Raw genomic sequence first — 25,334 nt, 5'->3', positions numbered from 1 at the left:
AGAATTAAATCTAGACATAGACATTGACTCTGAGAAATGGGAAAGGCAATGGTGAGCTCTCTCCATTAAAAAAAAAAAAAATTCCCTTAAATATAATATTAAAAACATCCAGTTCATTCTTTTTGCCAGTACCATACAGACAAGCCTCAAGTTCTATTCAGTGATTTTGACGAATAAATATACTTGTTAAATTTAAGTTACCGTAACACCTACTAGATAATTCATAATTATTGCTTTGTGTGACTTTAGGTGAATTAACTGAACTAATAATAAGAACACATTCACATGGTATGTACAAGAAAAAAAACATACACTGTACTTTTTTTTTCCTAAAGGGCTTTCTTTGTAATTATATATTTGAATGATTATTTGATTAGTATCTATCTTCCCTGTTAAATTATAAGCTTCAAGAAGTCAGGGACTATATCTACTTTATTCATAGGTGTGTTCTCTATGCTAGCATAGATCCAGCATGTTGTAGGTACTCTATACATATTGGTTGAATTACTGAATACATATTGAGTAAATGTTAGTTGAATTCTTGAATACACTAAGAAGTACAATAGAAAAGGCTTGTTCTGGATCCCAGACAGGATGAAAGGTCCAAGGCCAAGCTCTGTGATTAAGCACATGTGCAACTTGCCTAAGTCACTTTACTTTCCTAAGCCTTGGTTTTCCCATCTGTGGAATACCATAAAATGATCTGCATTATAAGCAAATTAAAAGACTGAGTGTCCTATTATCAAAATCTGTGATAACTAGCCAGTGCATAGAATGCAGGAAGAGTCAGTTTGTTTCCTGACACACTATAAATCCTGACGGTTTAAATATGCAACGGAATCTGCCATTCCATTTTCTGAGAGGCATCCTTCATAAAACATACGATGGCAGTTGTGACCGATTTTTCAAAAGACCAGAGTGCACTCAGGGTAAGATTCTCACACACTTTATACATTTTCTCTTTAAGACCCTTCAAGCCTAAAAAATTTTACCTATAAGAATCTCAGAATCCTAGAGTTAGAACTAGAAGAGAGAAGCTGTAGGTTCTTTACAAAAAAGAGGCAGAGTGGACATCACAGGGACACATATTCACTAGAATCATTACCAAAAAATTATGGGGGCTTCCCTGGCGGCGCAGTGGTTGAGAATCTGCCTGCCAATGCAGGGGACACAGGTTCAAGCCCTGGTTTGGGAGGATCCCACATGCCGCGGAGCAACTAGGCCTGTGAGCCACAACTACTGAGCCTGCGCGTCTGGAGCCTGTGCTCCGCAACAGGAGAGGCCGCGATATAGTGAGAGGCCCACGCACCGCGATGAAGAGTGGCCCCCACTTGCCACAACTAGAGAAAGCCCTCGCACAGAAACGAAGACCCAACACAACCAAATATAAATAAATAAATAAGCCTACACCTTTAAAAAAAAAAATTATGAATGAGGAAAAGCCAGTGACATTCACTGATGTCATTACACTTCAAATAAATCCCTATAATGCCTTGCAAGTATCCTTGTTATGGACCACAATAAATACATCTATCATTTATAAAAATAAATAGTTTTAACATCATAGTCCTTCTGCTTTTTAATGAGTGTTTGTATACACACATCCATTAAGCCTCCTGCAAACATACAGTCAACCTGTATTTGCTTCCAATTTTAAAATATAATTTTAAAGCATGTATTACCATCACTGACTTGTTTCTTTACAACCAGAAACCTCCTCTCCATTAGGAGCCCTTTGAGTTTAGTTTGGCACAGAGAATCCATCCCGTACACGTTGGCAAAATCTTTACTGACCATTTCCTATAGGTAATTCAGGATATATGGCCAAGTTTATTTATATTATATTGTCATTTTTCCTGAATATTTAAATGTAAAGGATCAACAGAAGAGAATTTGATCAAATATCCACATGTTGACATTAGTTGATCTTAAAAACAAGATTAGGACATTCTCTCAGGTAAATCATACATAATTCATACATTTTTTTCTTAAAACATTTTATATGCATAGCTATATATCACAAATCATTAAAAATAAATTATTTTGAAAGTGATAATAGTAAAATATGAGCCCATGATGGAAGAGTTACTGAGACAGCAAATGTCTTACATCACAGAAGATGTACCTTTGCTATCCCTTGGGCAGTATTTTACACAGTCACTGCTGTATTTAAAAAGTCATTAGTTGTTTTATTACACAGTTCTATTTATTTATTTTAATAAAAGTGATGTAAATCATTAGATTTCTTTGAATTTGAAAGACAATTTCTCACTTCTGCTAGAACCTAGCTGGGGATAAGCAGACCTGCTGGTACTGCTTATGTGGACTATTCCTCCAGGTAAATTAAACAACCCCTTATTACACAAAAGAAAATAGGAACTTTCATTTGGCATGTTATTCTTTTATGCTGGAGACCTCATTTCACGTGCAACAAATCTCTACAGCAGTACTAAAAGGGCATTATGAAGCATAACAAAGAAACACAAGGATTAGGTCAGGCCCAAAAGGCTTTGATTTCTTCAAGGAAGAGTATTTTCATGCAAAGTATTTTGTCCCTTGTAACATTAAAGATTGAAATCTGCCAAAACAACTGTCAGTACCAAACACTGCAGCATTATATGTTAAAGAAATATACATTTTTATTTACTCAATCCAAAAACAGAGTGGTCCAAGCAGTTAGATACATTTGAGCATTCTATTTTTTTTTAATTGTAACTGATATTCTGTTGGTTGAATAAAAATTGGAACATGCTTTTTCTATGAATGGATTCATGCCACAGAACCTGTTTAGAATTTGGAATGCATTTTCCATACAAGGATGGCAGACGCTCTCCCTCAAGTAAGAGGGAGGTACTTACTCCTAGACAAGTCTAGTAACTGTCAGATCTCTGAATTTTCTTAAAAGCAGGCACTCATCTCTACCAAATGCTCCTCAGGCAAGCTGCACTGGGGAACAAGGGCAGCCACTCTGGGGAGGCAAGTGAAAACATCCACCTTCTGACTTCCCCACTGCCTATTCACGACTGAAAAGCTGCCTGTGCTCCCTTTTCAATGTTAAGTACTTTTTCACCTCCTTAAAAATTATTTATATGGAATATTGAAATTTTCCTTCATTTGAAAGGAAGAGTAATTTCATAAAGACCAATACCTTTATTGTTTTCCACTAAAAGTTTTTTCATGATTTTGCCTTTGAAGTTTTTCTATAGAAAGAAACAGTAACTTTACATTTTAATTGTGTACTCTTTCTTTTTGTCTGCTTAATTTAATATCATTTTTTGTTTTCTTTGAAGGACTGAAAGCTACCACTCTTTTGTATCACTTACTAATTGTATTTCTAGGGCTTATTGAGATACTCTAGCACAAATCCAAATGAAAGCATGAAATGCAACTGTGCCTACTTACACACATTCCAGATACACATTTACTACAGTCCTTTAAAGTATAGCTTCTTTATTTTACTTGCTGGAAAAGTTATGATGCTAGGATTGCAGACATGCATACCGACTATACACACTGCACTGAAGAAAGTCTACATAAGATGCAATCTGTTTCCCTCTCTCACAGTTTTCAAATGATTTAGACATTAAAGTTCTTATATATAAAAGTTTCTAACATAGAAAATGTAGATAATTAAGAGTGAATAGGAAATCAGACTCTAAGCCATTGTTGAGGTTCTCCATATTATTCATGGACTAACGTATGTATAAAACTAAAGAGATCATACAAACAAAGCCCATAATCTGGGGTGTATAAAGGGACTGTTATTAACTCCAGACCACTCTAGAGACCATCATCTACCCCTCTGGCAGTGGTATTAAGTTCTAAATTGGTGGTCCTGAGTTTGAAGATAACCAGCCTTCAGTGATACCTGACCCACAGCTTTGCATGGAAAAATGACACAACTCTAGTGAGTACTGTCTCTTGAGAAATGCGTTTCACAGAAAGACATGTAATTTCTAATAATTTAAAAGTAATGGAGATTAGAACACGTTGATTTCTCAAAGAAAATAAGCCTCAGTTAATGCAATGTACATGCGATTGGAGACTTATTTGAAGGGGACCACTTTATATTTATGCTGTGTTAGGGAAACAGCACAGAAAGGCTGAGGAAAAGTGTTCACTGCATGTCAATATGCTAAACATCACAGGAAGTGTGTAAATGGATTAGGATTCTTAGATGAATCTATCTAGCACAGCAGTATGTAACAAATTAAACTGGAAGAATGAAAATGTCACTATCATCACTTTCCTTACAGCTTCCCTTACTAAAATGGGTTATGTCATTTCTTATTATAACCCAAGTTTCCCGAGATGAGAATATTGTTAGTAAGGTTGGAGGAGGGATGGAAATCAAGCATAAGCATAAGAATTTAGTTGCACAAGGTATACCTACCTTTACTTAAAAAAAAAAAGTTGAAAACATTTTAGCTTGAAGATTTCTTGGAGCTTATGTTACACTGCTGATTGCATATTCTAGAAATAACTAATGCTAGTCTCAATCACCAGCATGCGATTCACATTTTCAGGTAAGTCACATTTTCAGCTAAAATGACAACAGAAGAGAATTTCCCTTATAATATTCAGAGGTTCCCATACTTAAGTGTCAGAACACCTGGAGCCACAATGCTCTCTGCAGTTATTGTTATATCTAATGTCATCATAGGTATTAATAATTTTGCTAAGCATAAATGATAACAGTATTATTACAAAATTCACAATTACAAGCATGCACATCAAGAAAAGCAGTGAGAAATCCATCTAAGGACAACTGACTGTTTCAGCGCTTTCCTGCAATATTTGTTTGTATTTGTTTCCCCGTTTATTCCTAACTAATTCTCATTAGGAGACAAAGGTAAGTTTAAGAACAATTACAGGATAAAATCTTTAGAATATACTCTTCATTTATTCATTTTTCCTGTAAAACTGGGGAAACACTGCAATTATTCAGTTCTAATGGTAAAGATCAGCCCAGTTCATGGTGCTGTGCACAGGTGTTTGAAACATGGGTAAGACATAGTCTTTGCCCTTGAGGTATTTATAGTTTGGTAGGAGTGACAGAGACACTAAATTTATAAATATGCTTCTCAGTCCAAGCAACAGTGCACCGTGAGTTTGAAAGGAAAAATGGAAATGTTACTCTAGGAAGCAGCACAACCAAGGCACAGAGGCATTAAAGGGGACACTGTGGGAAGGAGGACAACTGATGGCTTTTCATTCCTAGACTCTTAAAGTTCAAGGCTGGGAGTGATGAAAAGAAGCTGGACATAAATGGATGTAGATGATGGTAACGATTATGAAAGGAGAGTTAAGGCAAACACTTATGACTTTAGGCATTACATGGTGAGACTGTTCTTATTCTTTTGAAACTTAACCTAAAAATTAAAATACCAGAGAACACGCGTATTTACAGTAATCCTCCAAGCCAAATTTAGATGAATTTTTAGTTTTGTTTTGTTTTTTGTTTTTTGGATTTTTTTGGCCACACTGTGCGGCTTGTGGGATCTCAGTTCCCCGACCAGGGATCAAACCTGAGCCCCCAGCAATGAGAGCATGGAGTCCTAACCACTGGACTGCCAGGGAATTCCCTAAATGAATTTTTAAATGGACAAAACAAAATACAAGAATAAGTAAAATAAGGAGACCTTCTCAAGGCTAGTTATTTATTTTCTTCTCTTTTGAGCCCCATTGGTTGGTTGGTCCCAACATGCTTCTTCATAGCATTTCACTTTTCATCTTGCCGAAATGGACTTTCAATTTTTATTTATTTATTTTTCTTAGTAATAAAGTAAACTAAATCAAATTCAGGGTAAGTTTGCTGCTCCTAACTGATTTTCAAACAAAGATGTGAAGTCAAGTGGGGCGGCTGTAGGGGAAGGCTAGAGAAAGTGAGCCATCTCATTTAACAAGTGACAGGGCCAGGGGTCTAGTACTTTCAGGGCCCTCCATCACAATGCCTAGCTTTAAGACAATCAAAAATGCATCTAAACTATTTTACCTTTCTCTCCTCACCTCTTCTTCATAATTCTGAGACATAAAAGTCCTGTCACGATGGCTGAAGTTTCTCCGAACATCGCACAAAACTATAAATGCCAGGATTCTATAAGAATAGAATCTAGAGAGAATCACTGTTTTTAGTTCTGACTAATAAAACTATTAAAATTAGAGAAAATAATTTTTATTTCATTAAATCCATTTAGGAAGTATATGCAGTTAGTAAAACACATTTCCTATTTGCAATATAGTATTAAAGACATATTTGTTAGACTGATTTTATTTAACAAGCAAAACTGAAGAAGTGATAATGGACAAAAAAAAGATGAATTCTTCTTCTAGACAACTAGAAATGTTTCTATATTAAGAGACAAAAAAAAGCATTGAACACCATATTTAGGAGGCTTTGACAATTTAATTTTGCTTCTAATGGTTTGGGAGAACTCCAATAATTTTAGAAAGTGTCACAGGAATTAAAAAAACACCTAAACTTCCCAAGTCATAACAATATACTTATAAAATCTGAAGAAGTATAGTCAGGAAAGAAGTATAAATATTGGTAAAGCAAATTACTAACTTCAGTGTGAAGAGAAAGCAACAGTTTTTGGAGTGAACTTTTTATGGAATAAATTATAGGTTGCAGTCATCCAAAATTTTTTAATATATATATATTTTTTACTTTAATCAATTTTCTCCTCCTAGCCCCATCTCTAATTGCAGGTCTTCAGCTTTTTGCTATTTTCTGTTATGGAGTTATTAAACAAATAAGAACCCAAGAAACTGGGAGCCCTTGACCTTAGGGGTAAATGAAGATAAGGAGTTCTGCTTCCTACCTAAAAAGGACTCAGAAAACACCTAGACTAAAGGAGCCGTCTGTCCCCACTGAACTGGCACTGCTTGCTAATAGGTTAGGCCACATATGACCGTCAAGAAGGATCCTCAAGAGGGGAGGTCCAAGGATATTCTGAACTGCTGTAAAATGGAGCCATTTGGTACCACTTGTTCCTATGGGAACTTATGGTGGAAGCTGTTTCTTACCCCAATAAGCTGCTTCTTTGTACTAATGGGGTTGAGGGCTACGCCAGAGACTAGCCCTACCTCCCAGTCACTGATTCCCCTTTATCTGCTCTACATGGTTCTCTGATCCTTCTAAGCTCTCGAAATCTAATTGCTATGTCCAGTCATCAGACTTCTGACTTGTGGTCCCTTGACTCAAAGTAACCCTCTGTGAGATTTCAACATCTGTAGCCTGGCCAAGTGACAGCTTATCCCACTACAAGAACTCCCAGACCCTCTTCCTTCCTGCTCTGGTGAGTGCCTGCACCCTGCATTTGCGTGCCTATAAGAAGATAAGGTCCCATCCACCTCCACTGGACAGAACAGTGGTCTCTTACCTCAGACTCAACTCAACTCCTACATCAGTACTAAAAGTTATATTATTTAAAAACGTTTCTTACTTGAACATTTCTCACTCGTATTCAATAAATTACATTCTCTAGTGCCTACTATATACCAGGAATTCTAACAAGAGTTGAAAATATTGGTCAGATATACACTGGTCTTCAAAGACTAAGGCACATACAAGCTAAAAAGTGAGACACAAATGTAAATAAGAGGATAAAAGAAAATGTCATATAGCGGAAATACATATGGGATTACAGTGGAGAAAGGAGTCAATTCCTACTGAGGGCGCAGGGTGAGAGGTGAGGGGTTCTGAAAGCTCTCAATTATCTTTATAGATCTACCTTAAGTCCTAGCCACACTGATGGTTCCCAAATGTTGTACCTATTATGATCTTGTGGGGAGCTTTAAAAATCCTGATGCCCAGGCTGTAGCCCAAAGCAATTAAACCAGAATCTCTGGAGGTAGAACCCAAGCATTAATATATATATTTTAAAATCCCCAAACAATTCCAATGTGTAGCAATGTCTGAGAACCAGTGAACTAGATCATTGCTTCCTTGATAAGATAATCTCACACTAATTTTAACTCTAGAGAGTCTAGTATAGCACAATGTTCACTGTAGAGTCTTAATATGGATTTGGTAGTTGAATAGATAATTGAATGAAGGAATAATTTTACTAAACTAAAAGACACAAAGCAGTATTTCATGTTATCTGAGAAGCTGTTTATATATTAATTCAGATATTATATTAACCAATAATCTTTTAGGCTTGAAAATTAGAAACTGTATTTGTGAATAGATATATGTATATCAGGGAAAAAAATTCATAACAGATAAATCTTGTCTTATTCCTATGTTGATATTTTAAACAGACCTATTTATTTATTAGATGTTGTAAATGCATACAAATAGTAAAAGTGATCAAACTGAGTTAAGGCACAGTTGTGCAAATTGTTTTTTTTAACATGTTTTCATGTGCCTAGAGCCTCTTTTGCAGTCCCAGTGAAACAAACTACCCATTAGTTTGAGATAAGTCAATACACCTATAGAACTACTTGCATAATGAACTAATCACTCACTTACTATATAAAAATTACTAGAATTTTCATTAAAAATATAGAAAATAAAAATTTAATATTAGTATGGGCATTTATGTTTAAATTAAATGTGTATATATACACATATATACATACATGTATACACACATATGCATACATATACCTCATTGCAGATTGCTTGGAATTATTTCACAGTAGCTTAACAAATTTAAATAATAAGAAATCTAATAATTCTCTGGGAATTCCCTGGCAGTACAGTGGTTAGGACTCTGCACTTCCACTGCAGGGGGCACGGGTTCCATCCCTGGTCAGAGAACTAAGATCCTGCAAATGCCGTACGGTGTGGCCAAAAAAAAAAAAAAGAAATCTAATAATTCTCTCTTTAATAGTAACTACTGCATTTAGCACGGGTTTTGTTCTAACTTTAAACTCACTAGTAAATATATATAAGTTTAGTGCTTTAGAAAACACACCTACATAATTTGGATAATTCACAATAGTTCGTCACAAGCAAAGAGCAATCAAACATTGGCTAAATTGTCTGCCACTTTAAATGGATAATACATACAGAGTAGTTCCTTAATACACTATTATTACGCATGTTAATTCATGTTTTAAATTCTGCCTTCAAAACATGGGCTTTTAGCTACTGAACATTTAAAACCTCCTGGGAATACTCCAATAAAGATGTTAAAAAAAAATGCAAAAAAAACACAAAAAACCTCCTGGGAATAAGAGAGACACAATATTTACAAAGTGGCTCATTTCCAGTAAAGAATAATGTGAACTGGCATGAGACAAGCACTGTGTCCCAGGGTGGACACCAGTGAATTAGGTTTGGTGGCACTCAGTTGTCTTCCAGATTCCAAAGGTAGCTCAAGCAAATGACCTTAGCCTTCTCAGTTCCTTACTGCGTAACATTGGTTTAACTTTCATGGCTCTAGGCCAGTTACTACCATCAGTCTAGTTGAGGGGCTCCTATATGTTTATTTTTGGTTTTGTGTGGCCAGAATGTGCCCCCTCGCGCCGTGTAAATTCTGTTAACACCAACTCTTCTCATCTTCCCTGACTGCATTTCTTTGATATGCACCTACTTTTCCTCTTCTCATGGATGCTTAGATGAAGTGATAACATATATAGAGAAATTACAAAGATAACATTATATGTATATATTTATACAGAAAATAACTATATATAGCTAGCTATAGATAACATAGATACAGATAGATAGCTAAATGTAGATATAGATGTAGATAGAAATAGAGATCTCCAGTTTAAACTGGCATAATAGTGACTTTTGCTTGAGATGATGGAATTATAAACAAGCTCACATAATATAAGCCCATTTCATTTATTCTGATTCCTAGTGAATAAATGGCCCTTTAGTCCAAATGCATTTACTTTTAATATACATTTGTCACTTAATCCACGACTCCATGGACTCAAGAAATAAATTGTCTTCCTTGGGTAAGAAGAGGAGTTCATATGTTTTACATTGTTTTTGCTGTCATCTGACATATGAAGGAAATCTTCATACATCAAATATATTGCACTTCTGTGAATCAATAACATAATCAAAGAAATCAAAGCACACTCAATCATGTTAAAAATTATGGCAGTGCAGAAGAACATATTTTTGGAGTTACAAATTAATTAAAGGAAGCTATTGATCATTTACCTTCCCAAGAAGAATTCAGACTTTCCTAAGATATCTACACTGTGGTACACCTTACTGGCTACAATTTTGGTTAAAAAAAAAAAAAAAGCAAATTCTATTTTATTAGCTGATGTTTTAATATAAACAAGAACCAGTTTCATTAAAAAATAACAGCAGTTATAAAAACTGTAAGCATCATATTAGTACCTATCACCTCCAAATTAATTTCAAATATAATGTTGAAATTCAGAGAGGCCAAGAGTGATTGACCTAAGGTTACACTGAGGTCCATTGAGGGAAACATCTTTCTGTTGCATTTGTTTGTATCATCTCAGACCTCCCTCTCACCTCCTCTCTGTCCACCAGTTCCTGGGATTTCTCCCCATGTGCTGGTATTCTTTTGGTCACATAATCATTTAACCTATGAAATCCATTCTTTATGTACAACTGGCTTCTCAGTAACTACTTCTGAATCTCTTGTCAATTATTACTATAAACTAATGCATTTAAAAACTGTTCAAACACAAAGAAGGGATAGAGTGTATTGTCTTACAATTGCTATGTTCCCTGGTTAAAATTTAGTGTATTTTCCCCCTCCATACAAATTTGTTCTTTACTGCATTATTTCTACTAAATTACTTACTAAATTTTGTCATTCGGATTTTTAAATGGAAAGAAAATGTCTAAGGCTCTTAGTAAAAAAGGAAGATTAAGAGTGTCAGAATTATTCTGATCCAATGACTTTAGCTAAGCAAATCTTTTTTAAAACAGCTCAAATAGTATGAACATTTTACAAATGAGCTTTAAACATCCTTAATCTAAATTGCTTTTAACTTCTGAATACCTAGCAAACTACTATTTGCAGCTTGAATATAAACATTCATGCCAGACTAACACAGAAAAATCTAGGGCAAATCCATGATTAATATTTTTTCCAGTTTGTAATATCTAGCTCTGTTTAAGAAAGGGGTTTAATGAATACTACTATGATAATTTAAATATGAAATTGATTTCATTTTTACATCATCACTGTCATTTCCATCAGAATAATCCCTATCACTTGCATCTTCCATTCATTATCTCCATTTCTATCTATATTCAATTCACAAAGAAAAAATATATCATTAAATTCTCACATTTTCCAAAACTATAAACAAGCATACAAAATCCTCTCTTCTTTGCAAAGAACTACCAACTTGAGAGGGCAAACTCTAGCTAACAGAGCAAAGAATGGATGGTTCAAATCTATCCTTGTAAGTTACACCTACACTTTGTCTGTAAACTAAACACCTGTAAACTACAGGGTGATTTTCTCCCTCTGGATAACCTGAAATATTTCACCATGGTTCATTCAAACTACTGTGAAAAGTTAAAGGTATATTCTTCATGATAATATCCATTTTTGTCTATAGATGGAAAATTGGTAGGGCTTAAATGCATTATAATCACTTCTCATATTCTATAATGTTAAAACTCAGTTTCTCAGAAAAACAATATCTTTAATATTTATACACAAATACAACCCCATATGGTAATTACCTTACAGGTATAGTATATATCTATGTATTACACATATTTCTATGTTTGTCAACCAAACACTTTCAGCCTAAGGAATATGGTTGAAGTATAAAATATAATATGCTTAAAAGTAAAAAAAAAAAAAAAAAAAAAAAGTCACACTTTAGTTAATGAAGATTAAGATAATTTAAGAAAATTGATTATAAATGTTAGAGCCACGTAAGCATAAATATAATTTTAACTTAATACCTTATTTTGACTCAGTGTTCTTTTGTTTCAGATCATAGGAGGTTCAGTGAAATGGAGTATAAAACTGTAAATTTGTAAGGAACTTTTAGTGGGGTTACTTATAGAGTTGTTTCGTTTTTCTTTTCAAAGTCCCTGGTTAATGCTTATTATCCTCAACCTAAGAGTTCTATTTGAATAAGAAGTATTTAGTGTCAGAATATTAATGCTTGTATAATCAATTATGATTTTATTTTGATGAGATTAGTCAACAATAAAGCAATAGCTATATCATCATAAGGAAGCAGATTAAAAAGAGTATTTAGCTTTCGTTTTCTTGCTAAAGTGTTTTATTATTTTTTTTTGAATTTCATTTTTTATACAGCAGGCTCTTATTAGTTATCTATTTTATACATATTAGTGTATATATATATATATATATATATATATATATATATATATCAATCCCAATCTCCCAATTCATCCCACCACTACCACCACCCGCTCCCACTTGCCCCCCTTGGTGTCCATACGTTTGTTCTCTACATCTCTGTCTCTATTTCTGTCTTGCAAACCAGTTCATCTGTAACATTGTTCTAGATTCCACGACTGTACAAATGACCCAATTTTGTTCCTTTTTATGGCTGAGTAATATTCCATTGTATATATGTACCACATCTTCTTTATACATTCATCTGTCAATGGGCACTTAGGTTACTTCCACGACCTGGCTATTGTAAATAGTGCTGCAATGAACATTGGGGTGCATGTGTCTTTTTGAATTATGGTTTTCTCTGGGTATATGCTAAGTAGTGGGATTGCTGGGTCATATGGTAGTTCTAGTTTTAGTTTTTTAAAGAACGTCTATACTGTTCACCATAGTGGCTGTATCAATTTACATTCCCACAAACAGTGAGAGAGGGTTCCCTTTTATCCATACCCTCTCCAGCATTTGTTGTTTGTAGATTTTCTGATGATACCAATTCTAACTGGTGTGAAGTGGTAGCTCATTGTAGTTTTGATTTGCATTTCTCTAATAATTAGTGATGTTGAACAGCTATTCATGTGCCTCTTGGCCATCTGGATGTCTTCTTTGGAGAAATATCTATTTAGGTCTTCTGCCCATTTTTTGATTGGGTTGTTTGTTTTTTTAATAGTGAGCTGCATGAGCTGCTTATATATTTTGGAGATTAATCCTTTGTCCATTGATTCGTTTGCAAATATTTGCTCCCATTCTAAGGGTTCTCTTTTCATATTATTTATGGTTTCCTTTGCTGTGCAAAAGCTTTTAAGTTTCATTAGGACCCATTTGTTTATTTTTGTTTTTATTTCCATTCCTCTAGGAGATGGGTCAAAAAAGATCTTTCTGTGATTTATGACAAAGAGTGTTCTTCCTATGGTTTCCTCTAAGAGTTTTATAGTGTCCAGTCTTACATTTGGGTCTTCAAGCCATTTGGAGTTTATTTTTGTGTATGGTGTTAGGGCGTGTTCCTATGGTTTCCTCTAAGAGTTTTATAGTGTCCAGTCTTACATTTAGGTCTTTAATCCATTTGGAGTTTATTTTTGTGTATGGTGTTAGGGAGTGTTCTACTTTCATTCTTTTACATGGAGCTGTCCAGTTTTCCCAGCACCATTTATTGAAGAGGCTGTCTTTTCTTCATTGTATATCCTTGCCTCCTTTGTCATAGATTAGCTGACCATATGTGCGTGGGCTTATCTCTGGGCTCTCTATCCTGTTCCATTCATCTATATTTCTGTTTTTGTGCCAGTACCATATTGTCTTGATTACTGTAGTATAGTCTGTAGCTTTGTAGTATAGCTTTGTAGTATAGTCTGAAGTCAGGGAGTCTGATTCCTCCAGCTCCATTTTTTTCCTCAAGATTGCTTTGGCTATTCGGGGTCTTTTGTATCTCCATACAAACTGTAAGATTTTTTCTTCTAGTTCTGTAAAAATTTCCATTGGTAATTTGATAGGGATTGCACTGAATCTATAGATGGCTATGGGTAGTATAGCCATTTTCACAATATCAGTTCTTCCAATCCAAGAACATGGTATATCTCTCCATCTGTTTGTGTCATCTTTGATTTCCTTCATCAGTGTCTTAATAGTTTTCTGAGTACAGGTCTTTTACCTCTTTAGGTAGGTTTATTCCTAGGTATTTTATTCTTTTTGTTGCAATGGTGAATGGGATTATTTCCTAACTTTCTCTTTCTGATCGTTTGTCGTTAGTGTATAGAAATGCAAGAGATTTCTGGGCATTAATTTTGTAACCTGCAACTTTACCAAATTCACTGATTAGCTCTAGTAGTTTTCTGGTGACATCTTTAGGATTTTCTATGTACAGTATCATGTCATCTCCAAACAGTGACAGTTTTACTTCTTCTTTTCCAGTTTGCATTCTTTTTATTTCTTCTTCTTCTCTGACTGCTGTAACTAGGACTTCCAAAACTATGTTGAAAAATAGTGGAGAGAATGGACATCCTCGTCTTGTTCCTGATCTTAGAGGAAATGCTTTCAGTTTTTCATCACTGAGAATGATGTTTGCTGTGGGTCTGTCATATATGGCCTTTATCATGTTGAGGTAGCTTCCCTCTATGCTCACGCTGTGGAGAGTTTTGGTAATAAATGGGTGTTGAATTTTGTCAAAAGCTTTTTTTGCATCTATTGAGATGATCATATGTTGTTTATTCTTCAATCTGTTAATATGATGTATCACATTGACTGATTTGCATATATTGAAGAATCCTTGCACCTCTACGATAAATCCCACTTGATCATGGTGCATGATCCTTTTAATGTGTCATTGGATTCTGCTTGCTAGTATTTTGTTGAGGATTTTTGCATCTATATTCATCAGTGACATTGAACTGCAATTTTCTTTTTTTGCAGTATCTTTGTCTGGTTTTGGTACCAGGGTGACAGTGGCCTTGTAGAATGAGTTTGGGAATGTTCCTTCCTCTGCAATTTTTTGGAAGAGTTTGAGAAGGATGGGTGTTAGCTATTCTCCAAATGTTTGATAGAATTCACCTGTGAAGTTATCTGGTCCTGGACTTTTGTTTGTTGGAAGTTTTTAAATCACAGTTTCAATTTCATTACTTGTGACTGGTCTGTTCATATTTTCTATTTCTTCCTGGCTCAGTTTTGGAAGGTTATACCTTTCTAAGAATTTCTCCATTTCTTCCAGGTTGTCCATTTTATTGGCATAGAGTTGCCTGTAGCAATCTCTCATGATCCTTTGTATTTCTGCAGTGTTCATTGTAACTTCACCTTTTTCATTTCTAATTTTATTGATGTGAGTCCTCTCCCTCTTTTTCTTGATGAGGCTGGCTAAAGGTTTATCAATTTTGTTTATCTTCTCAAAGAACCAGCTTTTAGTTTTATTGATCTTTGCTACTGTTTCCTTCATTTCTTTTTCATTTATTTCTGATCTGATCTTTATGATTTCTTTCCTTCTGCTAACTTTGGGGGGTTTTTGTTATTCTTCCTCTAATTGCTTTAGGTGTATGGTTAGGTTGTTTACTTGAGATGTTTCTTGTTTCTTGAGGTAGGATTGTATTGCTATAAACTTCCCTCTTAGAACTGCTTTTGCTGCATCCCATAGGTTTTGGGTCGTCGTGTTTTCATTGTCATGTCTTTCTAGGTATTTTTTGATTTCCTCTTTGATTTCTTCAGTGATCTCTTGGTTATTAAGTAGTGTATTGTTTACCCTCCGTGTGTTTGCATTTTTTCCGGTAATTGATATCTAGTCTCATAGCGTTGTGGTTGGAAACGACACTTGATATGATTTCAATTTTCTTAATTTACGGAGGCTTGATTTGTGACCCAAGATGTGATCTATCCTGGAGAATGCTCCGTGTGCACTTGAGAAGAAAGTGTAATCTGCTGTTTTCGGATGGAACGTCCTATAAACATCAATTAAATCTATCTGGTCTATTGTGTCATTTAAAACTTGTGTTTCCTTATTAATTTTCTGTCTGGATGATCGGTCCATTGGTGTAAGTGAGGTGTTAAAGTTCCCCATTATTATTGTGTTACTCTCGATTTCCTCTTTTATAGATTTTAGCATTTGTCTTATGCATTGAGGTGCTCCTACGTTGGGTGTGTATATATTTATAATTGTTATATCTTCTTCTTGGATTGATCCCTTGATCATTATGTAGTGGCCTTCCTTGTCTCTTGTAACATTCTTTATTTTAAAGTCTATTTTATCTGATATGAGTATTGCTACTCCAGCTTTCTTTCAATTTCCATTTGCATGGAATATCTTTTTCCATCCCCTCACTTTCAGTCTGTATGAGTTCCAAGGTCTGAAGTGGGTCTCTTGTAGACAGCATATATATGGGTCTTGTTTTTGTACCCATTCAGCGAGCCTGTGTCTTTTGGTTGGAGCATTTAATCCATTAACATTTAATGTAATTATCAATATGTATGTTCCTATTACCATTTTCTTAATTGTTTTGGGTTTGTTTTTGTAGGTCTTTTCCTTCTCTTGTGTTTCCCACTTAGAGAAGTTCCTTTAGCATTTGCTGTAGAGCTGGTTTGGTGGTGCTGAATTCTCTTAGCAGTTGCTTGTCTGTAAAGCTTTTGATTTCTCCATCGAATCTGAATGACATCCTTGCCGGGTAGAGTAATCTTGGTTGTAGGTTCTTCCCTTTCATCACTCTAAATATATCATGCCACTCCTGTCTGGCTTGTAGAGTTTCTGCTGAGAAATCAGCTGTTAACCTTATGGGAGTTCCTTTGTATATTATTTGTTGTTTTTCCCTTGTTGCTTTTAATAATTTTTCTTTGTCTTTAATTTTTGTCTATTTGATAACTATGTGTCTTGGCGTGTTTCTCCTTGGGTTTATCCTGCCTGGGACTCTCTGCACTTCCTGGACTTGGGTGGCTATCTCCTTTCCCATGTTAGGGAAGTTTTCGACTATAATCTCTTCAAATATTTTCTCAGGTCCTTTCTGTCTCTCTTCTCCTTTTGGGACCCTTATAATGTGAATGTTGGTGCGTTTAATATTGTCTCTGAGGTCTCTTAGGCTGTCTTCATTTCTTTTCACTCTTTTTTCTTTATTCTGTTCCGTGGTAGTGAATTCCACCATTCTGTTTTCCAGGTCACTTATCTGTTCTTCTGCCTCAGTTATTCTGCTATTGATTCCTTCTAGTATATTTTTCATTTCAGTTATTGTATTTTTCATCTCTGTTTCTTTGTTCTTTAATTCTTTTAGGTGTTTGTTCTTTAATTCTTCTAGGTCTTTGTTAAACATTTCTTGCATCTTCTCGATCTTTGCCTCCATTCTTTTTCCGAGGTCCTGGATCATCTTCACTATCACTATTCTGAATTCTTTTTTTGTAAGGTTGCCCATCTCCACTTCATTTAGTTGTTTTTCTGGGGTTTTATCTTGTTCCTTCATCTGGAACATAGTCCTCTGCTTTTTCATTTTGTCTATCTTTCTGTGAATGTGGTTTTCGTTCCACAGGCTGCAGGATTGTAGTTCTTCTTGCTTCTGCTGTCTGCTCTATCTAAACTGTTTTATTATTAAGCAAGCAAGTTTCACTAAAAGCCACTTCATCTATCCAGTCTTCTGCATGGGCTGTTGGGAGGTTAAAATTCAATGACTGAGGCAAGTCAATAACTCATCCCAAGAGCCAGTAGGTGTGTCATGTCAACCAGCATCACTGGGTTTGGCTCACTTTGTGAAAAACTTCCAAACAACTAACCAAAAACACTCTATCCGTTATGTAATAAATAGTCCTTTCTCCCATAATACTGCCCGTCAGAACTGATCAGCCAAAAATTATCAATGTTTATACACTGTTATAATTTCAGAAAAAAAAAATAGGAGGCATTTCAGTTGGATCACACAGCCTTAAAAAATATAAATGCTTTACTCTTCAGCCTTGACCTCTCCAACAAATAAGCCCAATCACTCTGCTCAAACTTTCCTTCTCTTACATCCTCTGTTCACTCAGTCACCAGAGTCAAAACCTTGGAGTCATGACTCATGCTTTACTCAGATACCAACAGCCACATCCCAGAAGCTGCTGAGTCCAATGGTTCAACTGTTTCCTCCTCTCCATTTCTGTCATCACCTACCTAAATTGAGGGCTTAGAAAGTGGCCAGGTGGGCAATTTGGAGTTAATCAAATTAGGAATGATTTGATGAAAGTACAGGCAAGGCAGTGGGAATTCACAGGACTCTGGGAGTGGAGGGAGACCAAGAAATGGGAGAGGCTTGTTGAAGATACTCAGACACAAGGAGTTAAAGGTCTCAGTGTAAGCTATGACAAGTTGGAAATAGTATGAAATAAGCCAAGAAAGGAAAAATCCACTGGATATTGCAGTAGATTTATTTATGGGGACAAGAGAACTGTGAGGTTAAAAACTGTTAGAATAATGAAAGTAGTATCAGTGTGGAATGGGTGCTAACAGGTGTATTTCACAATAAATTCCAGAACATTGGCTCTGTTTGTAGATATGTGACCTTGAAGAATTCACTTTACCATTCTGTGCCTCAGTTAAACATCAGTTGTAAAATGAGGATATTAACAGTACCCATACCCTACAGTTCTTTTGAGGATTAAATGGAAAACAAATATGCATAACAAAGCACTAAAAGCACAAAAGTGATGAATTACAAAATCTCTTTCAGCATTAAAATTTGATTTTCTACCTAATAGTTTAACCGTAACCCTCTCAACTACATATTTTATGCTACGACTTATCTAAGTCATCATGTTTCTGTATGACTACAACCAATAAATATTGAACAAGAATCTGGGATTTTACTTTAATAGATGTCACTGTGAGAGAGAGGGAAGGATGAAGTGTTCCCATCATTTAAAGGAGTCACTTACTTATTTTTTGACCTTAGAATTCCTTCAGAGTGTTGATAATTCTGAATTTGGTAGTATTTTTGGGTAACCAAACTGTTCAAGGGTTAATAGTGACCTATCATAGTAAGAACAGTCTGTGAATTCTATAAATATAATGCCTGGATCTTGGTTTAGAGAAGAGCAATTTACTTCAGGGCATATTCATCAACAATTCCCTTCTCTTGAGCTACTTTCATTTTTATGTGAATTCTTTTCAGAGTCAGAAACAACTGATGCATTGTCTTAGCTGCGCACAATTCATTTACAAAGCATCTAGACCACCAGGCTGGGGTGACTTATAGTGCTGGCTTAGCAAGGCTAACTAGTTTGAGGTGAGTTCACCACCTAAAATAACAACAATCCTCTTATGATAATATATCAAAAACTTCTTTCCAAAATTTTAGTAGGACAAATTCTCTTTAAGTGAGCAGCATAATTAATTTATGAAGGTTTTTATGTCCTCTAAAGAATTCTCATGTTTCACACTAGCCCAAGGTTATAATAAGGCTGAAGTGAAGAATATGTGTGATATATACTGGCCTCTGCCTTTTCCATTTGAAATGCCACTTATTCTTTAAAAAGGAGGAAGAATGGAGTTTAAAATGAAAAGAATTGACTTTTCCTTAAAGAATTCCAGAAACAGATATGCTTTATTCCTCTCCAAAGATGAGATGAGCAAAGAGAGAAATAAAATGTCAACTACTTAGAGCAAAGATGAAAACTGTGTCAGAAGACCCAACCCCCAAGCCTGGGCGCCAACTAGTTACCCTGGCTCTGCCCCTTTACTAGCTGTAAGCCACTGGGGCGGGGGTGGGGGTGGGGGGAACTGCCAGAACCACTCTGATCTGATCTTTTCCTTTGTTTTGTTCTGTCCCTCTATAAAATGGGAATAATCACGTCATCATCATCCTGCTGGCTCTCTGACTTCACCTCTAGCTACCTTCCCTTTAACTCTCTTCACTCCAGACATACTGTCCTCCCTGTTCCTCAGCCCCTGACCCCAACTCAGGCCCTGCCCAAGGGCCTCTGCACTCCCTCTTCCCCATTCTGGAAATGCTCTTCCCCTTTCCAGAAATGCTGGGCCACAGGTTGACTGCGTGGCTCATTCCCTCAGAAAGGTCAGGCTTAATTCAAACATCACCTGCTTAGTGAGGTCTCACCTTAACTAAAATCACAGATAAACCCCAGCCCCCTCCTCACCCTCCCAAGTCCAATCTCCCTTTTGCATTATGTTTCTCCTTAGCATTCATCACCAATACACTATATATCTAACTTATTTTTTCTGCTTATATTCTTCCTTTCTTATCTGAATGCAAGCTCTGTGAGTCAGAAACTTTGGTCAATTTTATTCACATCTGTATTTTTTCAGGACTTGGAATAATGTCTGCAAAGTCATAGTTGTTTAAAAAATATCTGTAATCAATGGATGACTGAATCTTCCCTATAAGGTTGCTGTGATGGCCAAATGAGATGTCATAGTTAGAATTTACCAAATTGTGAAACACATGATTCGCTATTTTTAACTCATTTTAACATTCTGTTGAAACAGTAAAATGTATTATGCTATGGGAGTCAATATAAAATAATTAAATAAAAGTAAGTTATAAGAACTGCAAAGTATTTGGTTTTAGTAGAAGTTAAGTTAAAAAAATAGTTTTAGAAAACACCTGAAGGCTTAAACATATACCAAAAATATAAATACCTGAGGTTTGTGGGTTAAACCAGAGCTGTGACCTCTGGTCTGAAGCACTAAAAATCTGACCTGTAGCCTGGTAAAGGAAAGCCAGATGGGGGGAAAAAAAGCTGCATAAGAGAGTAACAGGTCTGGCGATAGAGAGGAGGAAAACAAGGAAAGAGAAAGCTCTGGAGAATTAAGTACCACTCAGCAAACACACTCACAGAAGATTAGATTTTCAGATGCTGTTGACTTAAGCAATAAAAAGTACATCAAAGTGTAGCCTATTGATGAATGGCACATAACTAATCATTCCTAAGTTAGCCCTTACAGGCACATTGAAAGATTGGTCATTCCCTAACTATGACATGACGAAATGAAACTGTGTTGTAGACCATATAAAGTACCAGGGGGAATAACCTGGTTTTGGCTTGAGCTTTTCCCAGGGAGCGATCAAAACAAAACAAGCAAATAAAAAGCAAAACCCAAAACCCAAATAAACAAAATTCACCCTACACAAGCAAGAGTTCCTATTTGCATATACTGGAGACATGCTTCTCTGTGTAGTCCAAGGTAAGAGGAGCGAGTGACATATATGTAGATAGGATGATTGGTTTCTCCCTGGGAACTTTAACTTTGATTGAAAGGGCATAGTTTCCAGCAATGCTGAGCATTATTTCTAATCTGAAAATGGGATAGAACACAGCTGAGTATTCCATAGCCCAGAAAACGATGCATAGTTACAGTAAAGCAGGATGCATAGTTATAGTAAGTATATAATGAAGCTAACCATACATTTTAAATCTTTATAGAACGCAGTTTTGGTAAGTATGCAAAAACCATTTTCACAAACGGGACAATTCAAAATAAGTAGATTATGTGATTTTCTTTTCACAAAATAATTACAAAGGTTACATAAAAATTAGCTAACTGAAAATTATTTTATACTGGGATATAAATTTTTTTGGTAAATAAAATGAACAAGATTTATTAAAACAGAACTATCAGCATATAGTTGTAGTTCCTTTCATTAAAACCAGTAAAATAACTGAGATATGTATAAAAGTAAAACCAGTCTCCTGACTGTGATTAGTTAAAACTGATCAACTCAAAAAACTAACTTGCAATCAGCTTATAAAAACTAAATTTAACAAACTATCAAACTGTTTATACATGTAGATATAGCCTATATGTGTTTGAATTTTTAAAAGGAGGGAGAAGAAATAATGGGAGAAAGCAACATAACCCTCATGGATATTTTCTTGTCAACCATATACACATTCACTCGTTTTAATCTCACAGCCACCCCGGAAAGTAGAATTAGGACATTTCAGGAAAGTTAAGTGGCCTGCCCAAGGCACACTAACAAGTGGCAATGGCTGATCCAGCTGGGTCCAAATTGGCACTCCTTCCAAGACACACAGGCACGGCCCAAACAGACAGGTTGGTCATTACAGACAATTGACTGAATTTGGTATTTACTCAGATGATCCAAACAAGAAGTACAAGGCAGAACTCAGGACAAGTTATAATAAAAGCAGAGATAAGAAAGAAATGTAAATAACAGATCTATAATTTACAGAAAGTACTTATTAGACCCTACTTGAGCCCAGATGTAGTCGGGTTAGTAAATTCTACTCTCAGAATATTTTAACTTCTCCTTGAAGGGCAGTGTTGTCTTTTTAAGTGTAAATTTAAAGTAATATGTAAACAATAGCAAATAACATAGAAACAATAAAGTTTGGAGGCTAATATATTATCAATTAAATTTTAATGTTTTCATGCAAAGAGGCAGTACCATAGGGAGTAAAATACCTAGAAAAGAGTAGCATCACCATATCAGCTGTTTCAGTTATACATTTACAGTGATCAGTTTCATTATAACTTGATAAAAATAAAATTAGTAGTTGGGAATGAATGTATAGAAATACCACTTGGCTCAGTAGTCACAATTATTTGTTACATTTAAAATAACCTTATACCTGAAGGAACTAAAAATGCACAGATATATACTCTAAACACTTTTCCTCTTCTACACTCTCCAAATCCCACCCTGAAAAGCATAACGCTTATATTACGATCGAAAATTATAAAGATAGTATACTGCAACAGTTCTTAATTTCATTCATTTTGTGAGTTTCTTAAAATGTACAGAATGATGGCCCAAACATCAAGACAGAAAATAGAAAACAGACGAGCAGTTTGCTAGAAAATGATAGTGGGGCGAGACAGAGAGACACCTTCATTTGTCTTGTCTGAGAAAGAGCTGGGTGAAATTTCCTGTGGGCAGCTGGATAGTCAGGTCAGCCTTAGAAGATAGTCCTAGGCTAGATTCAGAGAACCATGGCTCATTGAAATTACACAGGCTGTCATAAAGCAGTGTGGCCTCATGGAAAAGGCAAAGAATTTGTTAGAAGTTCCATTTTAAAGTCTTAGACCCACCACTTAGTAGCCTTGCCCTTAGGTGAAGATTTTAAATACCCAGTCTCAGTTTCCTCAACTGTGAAATGAAGAAAATACTCTGCCTCAGCTATCACTTAGGGTTTCTGTGAGTATGCAGTGAGAAAAGCATTGGAAAGGGTCTTAGGAGGTCCAATGCATGCATCAATGACTGTTAGTAGTATTTTTAATGGAGTATATATTCTATATTCAAAGCACAAAGACCTTCTTAAATTTAAAGAAAAATAATAAGTAAAAAAGTATGTAACAGGCAGTCATGAGAAGTAAGTGGGAGGTAACAGAAAGCACAAAAGGATATTAAAAAAAGGTTTAAGGCTATTGTCTTTCTGTACAGCCACTCAAAATTTGCTGGAAAAATAAACATATGCTATATTTACTTTTTGACCATATTGTTCTAAAACTTCTAATATTCTTTACAATAAGACTCAGCTAACAACCAGTTCTTAGAATAAACCACATCTCCAATTTGGCCTACAACATAATGTATTTCCCTTGTTTACCCAAATTGGAGATGTTACCCTGATGCATATTTTTGTTGAGGTCTGTCACCCCAACTTCTCTCTTTCTCCAGATAATACAATGACTACAATCCCTAACTGAACTTTTATAGCACAAAGCCAAGTATGTCTCCAGACACTCAATAGCTGCTTTTATGTGTCTATAAAAAGAGCAGCCTAGCTTTCCACAAACATCTTTACTGACATTAGTGAAAATATACAGCTATTATATATGCAGGCACACAGAATACTTCTGTCCTCTCCCAGAGCTGAACTTGTATCGTGGAGACTGAGCACACATTTCATAACACATATCACGTACACATTCCTCCACGGGCTGGCAGCCAGGGGTTTGGCTTTATCTTTGTTCCATTCCCTTGCAGTTAAGAATCCCTTGGGTAGTATCTTCTGTGTGCTCAAGTCTGATATTTCTTATTCAGCCTTCATGATTTCTGACCTAAAGCTGGCTGGATTGTGATCTCCTCAAGGGCGTAATGGTGTCCTTTTCCTCTGTGTCCCAGCACCCTACCCCACTCTGGTAGACACTGGGTTCCCTACTGATGTTGAGTGGATTAACTTGGTCTGAGTTAACAAGAGATGTAAACCACTTGTGATAAAAGATACTTTCTCTTCCACACAAACGGCCAGTGTAAATCTGGATTCAGAATAAAACCTGGATTTAACAAAGATTTCCTATCTGTAACAGAATTAAATCTCAGTATGGCATTCTGTACATAGAATAAAGGAAACAGCTACACCTTTCTACATAGACATAACTGAAAAAGTCTGTTTCTCTCCCTGGGGGACCCTGTACACTCAGTAGCCAGCATTCTATGTTGTTGCCAGAAGCCAGAATTGGAAGTCATCATTACACGTCTCCTATAATAAAGCAGAAAAGATACAATAACGTCTTGGCAATGTCAGTTCCCAAACACTGACAACCTAAACTACATCTTCTGGCTCTGGGTGCTTATTAGCTGCACTGATGCACTTCACAATTATAATGTTGCTAAAATATGGGAACAGACTTGTGGCTTTCAAATTCTCATATTAGCTTAGCCAATTCCAACTTGATATTATTGTAAACAACAGTAAAGATCATAAGATCAGTGGCAGTCTCTTAAGATGGGACGCTCATGTGTTACCCACTTATAATACTATTTTTCTCTGGATCAATCAATTTTAAAGTAAATATATTTTACAACTCATTTGTCCATTCATTCCTTCATGCATTCAACAAATAAGCATCGGTTAATCATCTTAGAGGCAATGTGATGCATTGGAAAGAGATTTAGTCAAAACATATCCAGGGGAGGGACTGCCCTGGTGGCGCAGTGGTTAAGAATCTGCTTGCCAATGCAGGGGACACAGGTTGGATCCCTGGTCCGGGAAGATCCCACATGCCGCGGAGCAACTAAGCCTGTGCGTCACAGCTACTGAGACTGTGCTCTAGGGCCCGCAAGACACAACTACCGAAGCCTGCACACCTAGAGCCCGTGCTCCACAACAAGAGAAGCCACTGAAATGAGAAGCCCGCGCACTGCAACTAAGAGTATCCCCTGCTCGCCACAACTAGAGAAAGCCCACACACAGCAACGAAGACGCAATGCAGCCAAAAATAAATAACTAAATTTATATTTAAAAAAAAACATATCCAGGGGATGGTGGTGGAGGGATAAATTGGGAGATTAGGATTGATCTATACAAATTACTGTATATAAAATAGATAACTAAGAAGAACCTGCTGTATAGCACAGGGAACTCTACTCAATACTCTGTAATGGCCTATATGGGAAAAGAATCTAAAAAAAGAGAGTGGGTATATGTATATGTATAATGGATTCACTTTGCTGTACACCTGAAACTAACACAACATCATAAATCAATTATACTCCAAGAAATTTTTTTTTTAAATATCAGGTTTAAATCCTGCTTTACACTTTACTAGCGTAATGATCTTCCACAAAATACTGAGTCTCC

General features: G+C 35.8%; 1 protein-coding gene across 4 annotated transcripts in view; it reads right to left on the bottom strand.

Moving 5' to 3' along the window:
• PRKN (parkin RBR E3 ubiquitin protein ligase) overlaps positions 1-25,334 on the bottom strand; it is a 1,273,336-nt gene that overhangs the window by 1,090,444 nt on the left and 157,558 nt on the right. The window lies entirely within an intron of this gene.

Source organism: Eschrichtius robustus, chromosome 9 (assembly GCF_028021215.1).
Source record: "Eschrichtius robustus isolate mEscRob2 chromosome 9, mEscRob2.pri, whole genome shotgun sequence".
NCBI classification, from domain to species: domain Eukaryota; kingdom Metazoa; phylum Chordata; class Mammalia; order Artiodactyla; family Eschrichtiidae; genus Eschrichtius; species Eschrichtius robustus.
This window is presented reverse-complemented; position numbering and strand designations above follow the sequence as displayed.